This window comes from Mus caroli, unplaced genomic scaffold (genome assembly GCF_978045245.1).
Source record: "Mus caroli unplaced genomic scaffold, Mus_caroli_1 scaffold_12, whole genome shotgun sequence".
NCBI classification, from domain to species: domain Eukaryota; kingdom Metazoa; phylum Chordata; class Mammalia; order Rodentia; family Muridae; genus Mus; species Mus caroli.
Window position 1 is genome coordinate 63551448 of NW_028227267.1, and position 14099 is coordinate 63565546.

At 46.3% G+C, this 14099-nt stretch overlaps 1 protein-coding gene and 1 long non-coding RNA gene across 4 annotated transcripts in view; one reads left to right on the forward strand and one right to left on the reverse strand.

Annotated features, from left to right (window-relative positions):
• The window catches only part of Ebf2 (EBF transcription factor 2), a 207663-nt gene that overhangs the window by 64163 nt on the left and 129401 nt on the right, over positions 1 to 14099 (forward strand). The gene's annotated exons all lie outside the window — the stretch shown is intronic.
• LOC147001905 (uncharacterized) lies at positions 6816 to 10370 on the reverse strand. 2 transcript variants are annotated; one of them, XR_015044742.1, is made up of 4 exons: positions 10249 to 10370; positions 10011 to 10075; positions 9675 to 9776; positions 6816 to 7390 (listed from the first exon to the last, which is right to left on the reverse strand). It is a non-coding gene; the product is annotated as an uncharacterized LOC147001905 (long non-coding RNA). The 2 variants fall into 2 exon arrangements; XR_015044741.1 differs by having other exon boundaries at positions 6816 to 8482.

A 14099-nucleotide genomic window follows, 5' to 3' on the forward strand; every position in this document is an offset into this window, starting at 1 on the left:
GAGGAAGACAGGAAAGAGAAGTTCCCATTGAGTCAAGGGGCTGGCATTTAAAAATGTTCTTTTAATCATAGCATGAAATGGTGAAATAAAAGTCTAGGAAAGAAAGGTAAAAAAAAAATCACTGTAGTTTTTTTGATAGCTTGGCATATTTTTAACTGAGTCATGTCGTCTGTACTTCTTTGTGAGCCTATTTTATATGGATCAGCGCACAGGTTTTTTTGTTTTGTTTTGTTTTTGTATTCAGTTACTTTAGTTTACATATTGAACTGAGTGCACTTTCTGTGCCTTTAAAGGTTTTTCATCCCCTCCCTTTTAAAAAGATTCATTCATTCTTATTTTACATGTGTGTGTGCCTGTGCACCATGTGTTCAGTGTCCTCGAAGGCTAGAAGAGGGCATCAGGTTGTGAGTTTCCCAGTGGGCACTGAGATCCAAGCCCAGGTCCTCTGGACAGCCTCTTAGCTGTGGAGTCTCTCTGTAGCCCCTGCTGTCTTGTTTAAACACTGTTCTCTCAAGTGAGAGAGTAGAACATAAGCTATTTAAAGATTTCAATAATATTTCTAGTATGGAGAGGCTCTCTCTCTCTCTAATAACTTTTACAAAATGCCACATGAACATACCCATCTGGGAAACAGGGTGTGAGCCCTTGCTTGAGGGTGTGTTAGAATCATAGCCAGTGACTGGCGGAGTTACCTTACTTTTTTGATCAGAGAATCCAGAAAATTCTTATTTTATCTATGAATGTCAGTCTTAGTACTATATAAATATAAGAATGAGACATAAAGATAGGGTATTATGTTGGTAGTTGTATGTGTATAACATTTTAAGTGTATGCATATATATCATATACACATTGTAGTATATAAAATGGATGCTTTGGGTGTGTGCACATGTGTTTCTCTTCAAGATAATGAAAGGGCTCATATTCCAAGAATCAAAATAATTTCAATCAACCTTAGGGCTCCTATTCTGGAAATCAAAATAATTTCAATCAACCTTAGCTTTAAAAATATGAAAACAAAAGAACAATTTTCTATTTCTAGTGGTGACAGATAAGAGGGGAGGTATTTAAAAAACACATAAACAACTCCTGAAAGTTTAGGGGGCCATCGAAGGGCCTTAAAAGGCTTGGAGGATAGTGGGAAGACAGAACAATCAAATGGGACCCAGGGCCTCCTTTTAGAGGGTAGATTTAGTGCCTTCCCCCAGGGATTCTGGTGCCCAGACTTCTTCCACTGGGCATGCGCTGAGCCTCGCGTTCCAGATCTGAGCTCCACACTGTGGTAGAGGGTCAGCTGTGTGGTGGAGGAAGACAAAGGGCCACTGCTAGCTGGACCCCAGCCTGCCTGGGAAGTCTGACTGCAAACTGGGGTGGCCCCACCCAGTGGGGGCTCTGGGAACCAGGAGAAGAAGAGATCAGTGTGGGTGTTCCAGGCGGATTGCTCACCACTTGCCATTTAGCACATGTCTGAAAGAATAGCTCACAGAATTGGCAGCGGAGTTCAGAAAGCTAGACTCTGGGAAACAGGAATGCTTAACTCTTTTTTTTTTTTTTTAAGCCCAAACGGGAATGTCAGCCCAGGTGCGTGAGAGTGGGGAGCTAAAAATGTGTCCACACCCAGCTCTAATTGGGCCAACTCTGTCTATAAGATGAGGGGCCGGGACTGTGGAGACAGCCCTCTGGGAGACAGGCAGCCAAGTGCTTTTTAAAACAGCTTAGTCCATGAACTGAAAGAGACTCTTCCTAAAGTGTCTGGTTCAGAGAAAGCCTCACACTATTTTATTAACCAACTGTGCGATTCTCTTAATTTGCATCATCACGGAGAGAGCCGTGTTGAGGCTTGGAACTCAGTCTTCTGTGTTAAAGGAGGGGGAACCGGGCGCCTATCAGCATCGTGTTTGTCCACAGTTTTCGATGTGCTCTATGTGACTCCACATACTGATCTTTGCCCCAGCTCTCTTGGCCTTTCTTCTTGGAACCCATGCTCCTCAGCTGCTTGGTAGAGAGCAGCACCATCCCAGGGATTTAGCTTGGCACCCATCCGTACAGTGCTGGGTGAGGGAGGGCAGAGGCTGCAGGGAAGCCAGAGGGTCCAGGCTACTCCGCTGCTTACAAGTTATAAGTGTGTGGATAGGGTGAGGGAGCTCTGGATCAGGGTGCTTACCCTGTAGGTCGGACGTGAAGACAGAAGATGAACCGATGAGGCAAGAGGGGTGCAGGTAACTGCGCAGGGAGACCAGCTGCACTGTGAGGCAATGGAAGCTGGAATGGAGGGTCATTAGAGTGGCTGAGGAGAAAGGTGTTAAAGGCGTGAAAAGCAGGGCTTGGTGAGGACAAGGCTTAGAGAAGACAAAGAGATATTTTGAATTTAGGGCAGATGGTTCAGCCCTTCTAGGAGCTGGGAACCAAAACCCATGGTAGGTTTCAGAGTCACGTAGATCACATTCTGAGTGATCCAGTTGAAACTTTTCAAGAACCAATCGCAGTTATGCAGAGTAAAGGCGGCGGGGGACGGAGGGGGGGTCACCTCCACCATTCCACTGCTGTTGGAGTGTGCCTGTGCCCCCCCCGCACCCCTCCCCCACTCCTTCCCTCCAAGGCATGTGGCATCCTTCCTTCTGGTGGCCTCTCAGTGTCATTAAACAAGTCAAAGGTCATCACTCCAGAAATTGACACGTTTGACCCATTTCTCTTCTGTGTTGGACCTGGAGTCTGGAGCCAGATGCCCCCAGGGACCATGTGGAGGCCTCAAAGCCCAGGGTTCATTGCTTTCTTCCCATGAGGTATATAATTTGATATTTATTGCCTCTCTCCCCAACAAGGTCTATGGTGCCACTGGGATCCATTCGCTAAAGACTGCTGATCCCTTTATGAATTTTTGATGGTGGAGGAGGAGCGATTGAGACCACTGGGGGACCTTGTGAAATGGAAATGTTTTTTCTTTTTGATCCTCTCTCTCTCTCTCTCTCTCTCTCTCTCTCTCTCTCTCTCTCTCTCTCTTTTATTTTCTTTGCTTTCTTTAGTATTGTTGCCACGAGGCCTTTTCTGAGTGCAACTGTTTAGCTCGGCCTTTTCTGAGTGCAACTGTTTACTCTCTTTGCAACCAGCTTCTTGGGGCAGGAACACCCCTTTCCGTGTCTCAATGGCTGCGTCATAACCACTGGGAACTTTATTCAAGGAAAGAGATGTTCTGGCCAGAAAACAAAATCCCAAACAAAAACAAAGCAGCCAACAAGATTCACCCTGGACAAGGAGGATGAGTGAGCCTGTCACTCCGCCCCCACTGCTCCCTTTTTGGTGGTCTGCAGGGGCAGGACTCCAGGGACCCAGACAGGATCAGTATTTCACTTCAGAGTGGCTGACAGCCTCAGTGCAAAGCACCACAGTCCTGCTTTTTATTAGCCTGTGTGAGTCCAGTGCAGAAAAAAGTTTCTCCTCCTTCTATTCTTTTCATTTTTCAGGGGTACAAGTCTTTTTGCCAAACCATGATATGATTTAACTACAATTTCCTTCCTGGTTTGTTTTCCCCAGGGGTGGGGGGAAGAAGGATGAGAGAGCCGGGTGGGTGTTATTGTTTAATAAGATTTAAACAGGGTGCCTATTTTGTGGCTGGAACAGCTTTCCGTGCCCTTTATCTGTACTGGGATTTCAGCTGGGTTTTTATTTTAGTGACATATGGCCCATCCTATAATAAAAAGAGACGAACCATTCAGATTTAATTTGAACGACTAAGGGCGTCAGAAGGGCTGTAAGGGGGAGGCTGTACCTGAGCCTTCATTTATTTTTTTCAAAAAAAAAAATAGTGGAGAGAAGTTGAGAAGGTGACTTTTGGAATTAGTTTGGTTTGGAGGCATTAAGTCCTGGATCAAGAGGGAAGGTCAATTCTAAAGTTTGGGATCGATGCCAGCTCTGCTCGCTCCTTTATTGGAGTGTTGCCTGTGGGGCCTTTCAGGGGGTCTGCCCTTCAGGGGTACTGCCTTCCACCTGCTACCCCCTTGAACAGGGAAATGGGCTTTTTAAAATATTATGCAGCATGCCCCAGCCGGCTCCCTGTCCAAATGCCTTGTGGCATGTCACAATGTGACTTGGGGGCAGGGCTTGGGTCGGCAGCTGGCACACAGAACCTGTCCATTGAGGGGATTGCCTTTTAGCCCCAACACGAGCTGCCTTCTGAGGACACGGCCCACCTGGCTTCCACACCCCCCTGGCAACCTTCCCAAATCATTTACTCTCTTTTCATTCCCCGAACTCTGCCAACAGAGGAAAGGCTTTCTGCATCTAGGGGCCATACAGCAACTTGTGGGTACGGTAGAGGCTTTGTGGGACCTGGGCTTTACAAGGACAGAACAAGCAGAGAGATTAGTGGGACTCTCACCAGTAACTCGTATGCACATGAGAGTACATTCTGGTATTCAGAAAGCACCCTGTATACCTCAGGTGGCTTCTCTGCAGCCTGTAGCCTCTGCATGTTGCAGAAAGGACCATCCCTTATGTTAGTTCTATTTGCCCTGAGCATCTAAGATGTCTCTTCACTATAACCTTTTACAAGTTTTCACTATGTGACTTCTGTCCACTGTGCTTTGAATTACCCCTTTATGTTCCTTCTAATTGACTTGATAATGGCCTTTGATATCACCCAGGGTCTGACGGAAGGGGACTTGGCTAGGTCTCCTTTGGCTAGGCCTGAACCATGGGGGTAAAGTCACATCTTATAGTTGTGCTCTGGTTCTGAACTTGTAGCCAGAAGGCATAAGTGCCTTTCTTCTTCCACCTATGTTGGATGCCAGGAAGACGCCCACTCTGCCTTCTTTAGCAGTCATATACAGCTTGGCTTGGTATATAGACCATTGCTGGGATGTCCTTCACTCCCTGGAATGACAAGGATGGCTGTTCAGGCTACTCTCCAAGACAGCTGCCAATAGCATCCTTGATTTACTTGCAAAGACTTAGAGATTGGCTGCTAACAGCCATCTTGATGAGAAACAGTACCGTAATTGCTTGGGGAGAAAGGCAGGCATTTAGCAGTCGTAAAAGAAAATCTGCCCACTGCCAAGCCAAATGCTGCCGTTCCCTTTCCATGTGGTTGGCTGTCTGTCCCCTATTCCGCCCCCCTCTCCTGCAGCCAAGGTGGGTTTAGGGCTCCCCTGCTTTCTTCACCTTTTTCATTTCTAATTGTAGGTGTGAGTGACCCTTTTCTGTTCCCAATCGGAGAGCATGGGCAGGCAGGTGTGTGTGTGTGTGGGGGGTAGGGGCTGCAATATTCAGTCCGTGTTTTCCAGGGTGTCCAGTGTGACGATCTTAGTGACAGGAGCCTCCTGACGGGTTCTGGGGCTGCCCAGCAGCCTGTGACCACAGTTGATCAGCTGGGGGTTCACAGTGCTATCCACCTTTTCAGAGTGACAACGGAGCAGAGAAAAAAAAGAATGACAATAAGGCCCAAAGCTTAGCTCGAAGGGACTGCATGAAACCAATGTGGATCCTTGCTTTGCTCCCTCTCAGGAGCAGCAGGAAGGCAGCCATCCACCATCACTTCATTATTGTTACGCTGTGTCCACAATCTCTTGCCCTTTTTTGTAGCTCTGTATTTAAAAATGCTTCTTTGACCCTGTCAGCCAGTAGCATTTGTGCTTCTGCATTGCAGGCAAGGCAGTCGAGTTGGACTCAAAACCTGCCCTGCTCATGCTGGCCGTGGGAAGGAACCTACATCTTGTCTTCTCTACAAGAGAAACAAAGGAAAATAATGGCTTGGCCTTCGCTTCCTATCTGGCGCTTTTCGTCCTTTGAGCTTCTCCTTGCAGTGTCTATCAAGGTCCAGATACAGCTCAGGACAGGAGACAGAATGAAAGAATGCATGGGCTTAGTGAATCACTCACCATTTACCATGTGTGTAGCAAGCACCCTTCTGCATGTGGGGTACCGCACACCTGAATTGCAATATCACAGGCCCTTGCTTGTTCCATTGAGGACTTAGGCTCAGGCAGGCTGTGATGTGCTGAGCTCTCCAGGATTGAACTGAGATAGGTTATGTGCACGTATGTGGCCAGGTCCCTGCCTGCTGGGTTGGTGGGGGTGGGGGGAGGCATTCGATGTGGGTTAAACGACACAGCTTAGAACCACTGTCCTATAATCAGTCTGCACCTCCCAGAGTTCCAAGGCCAGAGAAGGAGGCCAGGGTCTGGATTAGAAATGCCTGCTTGTTGCATTCCCTAATCTGATCTCAGTCAGATAACAGCTCAGACCTGGGAACATGAGATTTTAATGTGAAATGAATAACTACCCTGAGACTGAAGCTTGTCACTGCTGCGCATCTGGAATCACTTACAGCTGGGTAAATTCGCTGGGAGCTGCAACGCCAGTGAGCAGGGGTTTAAAGGAGGCACACAGCGCGTTCCTTTTAATGTCTAAACAATCTGATGTTGACAAGCCTTTCACATTAACCCCCAAATGGCAAAGTTTAAACCCTTTATTATTCGATTCAGTTTGGCAAATCATTTAGAGGCTTAAGAGTCCATATTTACACAGGAAAGGCTGATCTCTTTCTGTCTCTCTGTCTCTCCACTCCCCCCCCCACCCCAACAACACAAGTGCCACTAATAGATGCATATTCATGTTTACTTAGAAGGTTTAAAAGACCTTGAACACTGAGGGAGATTCAGCCTAGAGAAAGTTGATTCCCACCCCCCCACCCCCCAGGAAGCCCCTAATCTCACTAGAATACAAAATATCCAAACCTTCCAAATCCTGGAGACACTATCAGGTTAACAAATAAGTAGAGAAAAGAAAGAACAGGAAATAGTTTCCAAATAGTAGGAGTCTTCATTTGAAATATATTGTCTTTTGGCAGCTAACCCCAGCTTGGTATCATTTTCCTAAGGTTTTGTACAGAACATTATGAGGGATTCTGAAGGTAGTTTGGGAACTGCCAAATATTATGGAAGTTAGAAAGCTTAACTATTGAGCTGTGCTTAACAACTGTGCCTTGGACCTGTTGCCAAACAGACAAAAACCTAAAGTGTCTCCATTAAATTGCATTTAAGAACACAGGAAAAAAAAAAAAAGATTACAAGTGGTTTTTGAGATTTAGATGCGATAATGGTTTAATAATTTTAACCACATCCTTTAAAACTAATGAAGGCGTCTTAATTCTTCTTCATGAAAAGCTCTGATGCAAGAGCTGAATTTTTAATTTTCATCAGAGGAGGAGTCTTTATGCGGTTGGATTCATTAATATTTATGTTGAAGGAGACCCCGAAACTGAGACCATGATCATCACTCCGAATCACACTAAAACAGGGATCCTGTCGGAAGTGTTCGCTGTTCCTCTGGATTCTCTGGGAGACGCTTATAAAGATGGATATGACAGGGTAATTTTGACTGCAGCTGTTCACCCCTTAGATAAAAAAAAATTAACTTTCCTTTGGCAGCTGTACAGAGTCAGAGCTCAAATTATGAGTCTCCAGCTTTGCTTAAGTAGAATTTCAGATTCGGTCCTAATTTTTAATGTGTGTACTCAGTAAGTTCACACATAATGCCAGTTTTGACAACTCAGGATACCTCTATCCAGTTTCAGTAGATATGAAGACTTTTGTTTGATTTCAATGTTGCTTGGGAAACTAAACACGGCATTTGACCTAACCTCGCAGTTTCGGCTTAGGCGGGAAAGAGGAGCTCTTAGACTCTTACATCATAAGGACACTTGTGGGCTGGAAAGATGGCTCAGCAACTTAGAGCTTCTGGGTGATGTTCTTGCAAGGGAGCCCAAGTTTGGTTCCCAGCACTCATGACAGGAGACTCATAACTAACTGCCTGAAACTCTAGGTCTGGGAGGAATAACACCTATGGTTTCTGTGTGAGCCTGCACTTCCATGCATACACCTACACACAGACACACATCATACACATAATTAAATATATATCTAAAAAAATATTCCCTACAGCAAACATTTGCAAGTTGCAAAATAAAGTTTTCCTATTTAAGTATTCATTTGATAGTCCGTGTGTAGCAGCTGCATACTAATGACCCAGACTACAGGTATAACTCAACTTACAAGTGTGTAGGCGTCTATTTAACCCTGTCATATTACTTAATCAGGATAATTTGCATCTGACTTTCTGCAGAGAGAATGGGTCAGACACTGCTTGCCACAGGCATTATGTGTTCGTGGCATGTTTTCCTGAGGCCTCTAATTCTTCATCAGCTACAACTCACACAAAGGGAAGCCAATGCAAACTGCTGTAAAAGTTGAAGCCTGTAGTGCACCTTTCATTTTCCCCCTGTAGCCCCGGCTCCCAGCCTTGAGCAGAAGATGTGATCTCCAGCTCTGCTCAGAGCTCCCATGTTCTCCCAGGCTTCTGAGGACTACGTGCAGGCTCATTGCATTTTCTCTATCTGTGTGTGCAGTGCTGCAGGAGGGATTCAGAGCAGAACCATTTCACTGTGCAGCCTCTCCAGTTGGTGTGCTGTTTGGGCTTTGTGGTTGTCCTGGAAAAATAACAACAGCGAAGGTGATGCTGATTTGAGCTGATTTGAGATACTGATGTCAGCTCCGTAATGAGAGGGGTGGAGCAGCCGGTAGCTTGATTGTTCTGGATGAACTATTCGGGATCTGCTGGGAATACTGGCGCCTTGACCTCCACAGCCCTCGAAGTGCTGAGTGTGGAGAACGGGAAGGGTCTCCCTGGGCCTCAGAATGTACGAATGTCACAAAAATGCAGTCATTGGAAAACTGTGTTTTGCCAGCTACCATGGTGCAGTGTGTGTGTGAATGTGTGTGTGTGTGTGTGTGAGAATGTGTGTGCATGTGTGTATATGTATATGCATATGATGTATGTGCATATATGTTTGTGCATGTGTGTGCGAGTGTGTGTGTATGATGTAGGGGGAGTGAGGATAAGGAGGTGTGAGGAGAGTGGAGGCTCAAGATGTTTTTCAGTGTGAGTTCCACTTTTTGTGTCATGAATAGCTCTGCACATTGTCAGAATCTAAAAGGAGAAGAAAGATTGAATTGTGTGTGTTACATCACTTAGTTGAATAACGAAATTCTAATTTCCTGTTGTGTGTTTGATCCACAGTCCAGTGAAAGTTCAAACTAAGATTTTTTTTTTTCTCTTTCAACTCGGTTTCTGGCTCTAGGCACTATCTCAGATCCAAATGGAATTTTCCCAAACAGGTATGTGGACTGTGGAAAGTTTTCCTTTGAAAGCAAGAATATTTCTCTAGCCACAGTCTCAGTTAGAGCAAGGGCAGGGGCTACCCTGGGCTCCATCTCTTTTCTCAAGACTCATCTGGAGACCCTCAGGCCTTAGAAGGAGGTCACTGAATCTCAGGTCATCACTGGGCTGACAGGAAATTGATAGGAGGAGCTGGCCAGAGCATTGAGTTAGAGTTCCAGAGACCTGGCTCCTCGCCTGGCTTTTGCCCATTCCGTAGTTGGGACATGTCACATTAGTGACCTCATGTGTAAGAAACAGTTTGTTAGCTTGGCCTGAGTTGCTTCTTCCTACTCTAAATCCTTATTTGGGGGTTAGACTTTTCAAATCTTGTATTTCTGTTTGAATTGCTGAGCAGCGAAGCTCAGGCCTTACCTTTGGAAATGGCTCAAAGCCTCCTAATCACTTCTTACAAAATAAAACTGGGGAAAAAAGCCACACTCCCTCACTCCAGTGGCACACACCTGTAATCCTGGCACTGGGGAGGCAGAGGCAGGAGAATTAGGAGTTCTAGGTCCTTTCTCAGCTACACAGTGAGTTGGAGGCCAACCCGGCTACATGACACCCTGTAAAACAAAACAAAAACAAAAACCTTTTATTAGTACTAAAATGCATTGAGAAGACAGATCTCAGGGTGGGAATACATTCAAAGTTGTTTAAAAAGATTTTTTTTTTTTAAATCACGTTTCCATGAAATGTGGCTGACATCTAGAAAAACTAGTCTCGTTTACAGTTTTATAAACATTTGGAAACACCACTATTTCTAAGTCACTTTCGAAAGCACATTCCCACCAGCTTACTTTGGTAGAAGGAAGAGCGGTAGAAGGAAGAGTCTTTCTGGTAAATATGGCAGCAGGAACGAGGCCTAAAAGCAGTGGAAAAGGGTAGAAGTAATGCCGGATGTGGGGTGGCAGCCAGGAAGGGCGAAGAAAGGTATTTAGTTAAAAGGAAGATTCTCTAATTTTAAAATCCCCAGATACGCATCTGACTGTTTACCTTTTATTTATTTTTTAAAAGTCTGTGCACGTTCTTATTTACCTGAGATCAATTGGCACGGAAAGTCAGCCTTGCTCCCCTGTGTAAATAACAAGTGCTCTGCGGACACCCGAGTGCTCCAGGCCTGGAAACAGCTGCCTCTTGGGTAAAGGCTGAGCTCTGGAGAATTGATTTAAAAAGATCACAAAGCAGGAAGCAAGTGCGTGGCCAGCCCGGGGTGGAAGGGGCGTGGCCAGTAGAAGGGGCGTGGCAAGCGCAAGCACCTGGGCTGCACAGGTAGGTGGCAATTCAAAGCCACATTTTAAAGAGGGATGCTCAAGTCCAGAGTGGTGGCGCACACTTTTTATGCACGGAGAAGTGGATCTCCGTGAGTTTGAGGCCAGCTTAATCTTCATAGGGAACTCCAGGGCATCCAGAGCTACTACACAGTGATTCATAAACAAACACCAATATTCAACACTGTGCCCTGGAAGCAGTGTTCATGGCAATAACCTGTTTTTGTGTCAAATATCGCCTCCCTGTGTTGGTATTGTGGGTCTCAGTTCTCACCTTCAGGGAGAACCACACACACACACATCATGCACAGCATCCCAGCGATACATGTGTGATCTCGCATGGGATTCAATTCAGAGCCGTATCATTTTACCCCACCCCCAAACCCACTTTCCCAAATGCCACCAAACCCTCATACCCCATCCCACAACTTATGGTTGGTTTGGGCAAGCCAGAGATGGCTGCTCCCAGTGGAGACCCAACGTATGCTTACTGGTCTCTCTGCTCCTGAGTGTACCAAGGTCGCTTGCAGGCTGGGCCTTTCACAGGAGCCTGACAGGAGAGGATCTTAACCCTCGATTGCTGTCAGTCAAGGAGAGAGGCTGTCGGAGGCAGGGCCTAGAAGCCTCTCTCTGGATCATAACTTCTCTTTTAGCAGCCGGGGGGGCCCCCATTTTGCGTTCCTGGGGACCAGCGTTGTGCCCATCCACACACTCTGCTGGGGCTCTTCAGCCTTGTCAGCTGGAGCCAACTCCCGTCATCCCCTCGCAGAGCTCTAACCTTTTGATTTAACTTTATTTGCCACAGCAGGACTATCACCAGAAAGGGAACAATACGGCCTCGCCATCTGGCCCCGGCAGCCTGAGGCGCCCGGCAGTGCTCTCAGCCCAGGGTCCTCCGAGGGGGCCGCTGGGAGCCGGGCGAACAGAATCCCACCAGCATACTAGACGGGTGCCCTGGTTTTTGTGTTTTTGCAAATCACCCTTTTAAGATCCAGATGCAGGCTGCAGCCGGTGAGTCAGAAAACCATAAATAATACAGCAGGCTTTGCTCGAGGAAAAAGAGAGAGCACATAAAGGTGTATCTATCATTATATTTAGGGGTAACAGGCCAGAGATAAAGCTCCCCCTTTCTCCATGACCCTTAAGTAAGTGTGACAGGCATTAACCCATCAATATTAGTGAGTGATTTAATATACCAACCAACATTTGCCTGCAATAATTTCTGTTGTAAACGACTCCTTTTGGACCCTCCTACCAATAACTCAGTGCTCATAAGTCAGAAGCCAGAATGTCGCTCTACTCAGGCCCTGGGCGATTCTTGAGGTCTTTTTATTATTTTTTTTCCTGGGGAGGGAAGTCTGGAATCCATTCACATTGTCCTTTGCCTGCCATGGTGCCCTTCTGAAGAGCTTTATTCTGGTGACCTGGAGCTCAGCTCCATTTTCGTCACTTTTCCTGCACTCATTGACAAGGACTAAACCTGGCTTTGGGTAGAGGGGATTCTGTGGAGATGCTGAGGGCATGACAGCCAGAACCAGTGTGAGGTCCCCTCCAGAAGGCTTTCTTTGAGGTGAGATTGATAGGAGGTAGCACTTACAAATCCAAGGGGAGTTGATTGGGAGCAAGGATAGGGAAAGTGGCCCAGGGAGAGTGCACCATAGAAAGTTCCAGATCGCTAAGCACCAAGCCAGGCCAGAACTATCAGGCCCCATTTCTGTGTCTTACATCCTTCTGATCCAGGTATCTGCTGGCAGAGGCAGGAAGGGTACACTTGTGCCACCAAATAATATACCCACTTGAAGACGGGTGATTTCTTTAGAGTGAAGATTTATTAGGAAAGCCCGGGGAGAGGGGAGGGGTAGTGTCTGGGAGAGACTGAGACCCATCTGGTTTGTTGTGGGTCTTTTTTTATTAGAAGAGGAAAAAAAATCACTCTGTGGGTTCATATGTCCAAGGAGAGCTCAATTAAAGTTATTTGCTGGAGCTTAAAATATGCCCACACCTGCTTCCGCGCCAGGCTCGGAGACCGACAGGCACTCCCAGAAGGCGGAGCGGGTGAAGGCTCCTGTCGTAGTGAATGGAGGAGCAGGGAACAGACATGTACGCATGCCTTCTTGGGTATCACTCCAGGATGGGAGACTCCACAGCCAATCCAGAGGTAGTTTTCAGGTTTATCAGGGGACCACAGAGTGTGGATAGCTCTCCTCAGCTAGCTCTACTGTTTACATCTGCCTCTGGACTGTGTGTGTGTGTGTGCCTGTGTGATATACATGAATATATTTGTGTGCATTTTTTGTGTGTGCATGAGTGGTATGTGTGTGTGTGTGTGTGTATGTGTGTGTCTGTGTGATATACATGAATATATTTGTGTGCATTTGTGTGTGTGCATGAGTGGTATGTGTGTGTGTATGTGTGTGCCTGTGTGATATACATGAATATATTTGTGTGCATTTGTGTGTGTGCATGAGTGGAATGTGTGTGCCTGTGTGATGGGGAGGAGTCTTCCTTTCCTAAGCAGGTCGGGAGTCTGAAGAAGCGATGGCATGAAAGGGACTGTGTTATTTTGCCATCTCTCTGTGTGGTCGCTTCCTTGTTGATTCCAGGACTCATAAAAAATCTTTTCCTAAGTCCTGTTGTGAGAACAATAAATAATAGTGGCCAAAATTTTCTGTGTATTAACCCCTAAAGTAAGCTCTGCTTAACACATCAGCCCATGGATGCTTACCACAATCTCGAGAAACAGGTAATGTTGTAACACCCACCCCCCCCCCCCCCCAGTTTATAGATGGACAAGGAAATTAGTGCCAGGAGAGATGGAATTCCTTGCTGTGGTTGCCCAGCAACTAAGTTCCATCTGGTCCCCAAACCTGTATTTTCAACCAACTCACCTCAAAGGAGACTTGTAGGCAAGAAAAGTTCTTGATCAGAGAAGGTACACGAACTTGCCATACCCTGGAGATGTTCTGGCTGAGCAAACACATTGTGACTGCACCGTGTTTTTTTGCTCTGCTTGTCTCCAAGTTCTTCCTGGAGACTGATATGTTAGTAAATATCATTTAGTAGAGTACTCATTTAGCATGCCGGAGAGGACCTGGGTTCAATTCCCAGCACTGTATATACCAAGTGTGGGCGGGCAAATCTATAATCCCAGTACTTGAGATATTTAAAAGCTGGAGGATCCACACTTCAAAGCCATCCTCAACTATGTAGGGAACTCAAGGCCAGTTGGGCGCCATGAGACCCTGTCCTAACACCTGCCTCAAGTCTCCAAAGAACAAATAAAAGCAATCCTTTGAGAACAGATGCTAATGTATACTGGTACTGCATTTCTTGCTAGATGCCAGAGTCCAGGCCCGGAGCTAGATCCATAGCTCCGTTCTCTGTTCTCAGAAGCACAAGGAAGCCAGCCCAGGCAGTCGTCTCTATTGTCTCTGTGTTCAGAGCAGGTGATTGATTTCAGGGTCTCTATTTCTACTCCACAGAGCCTGGAGAAGTTTTTTTTTTTTTTAAATGCCTCCTCCTAATCTGTGCTCCACAATGAGAGAGAGTTCAGACATCAGAGAGCAACCCAACCTATGCACAGGCAGGGAGGAACTCACAGGCTTTCTGTAATAGATG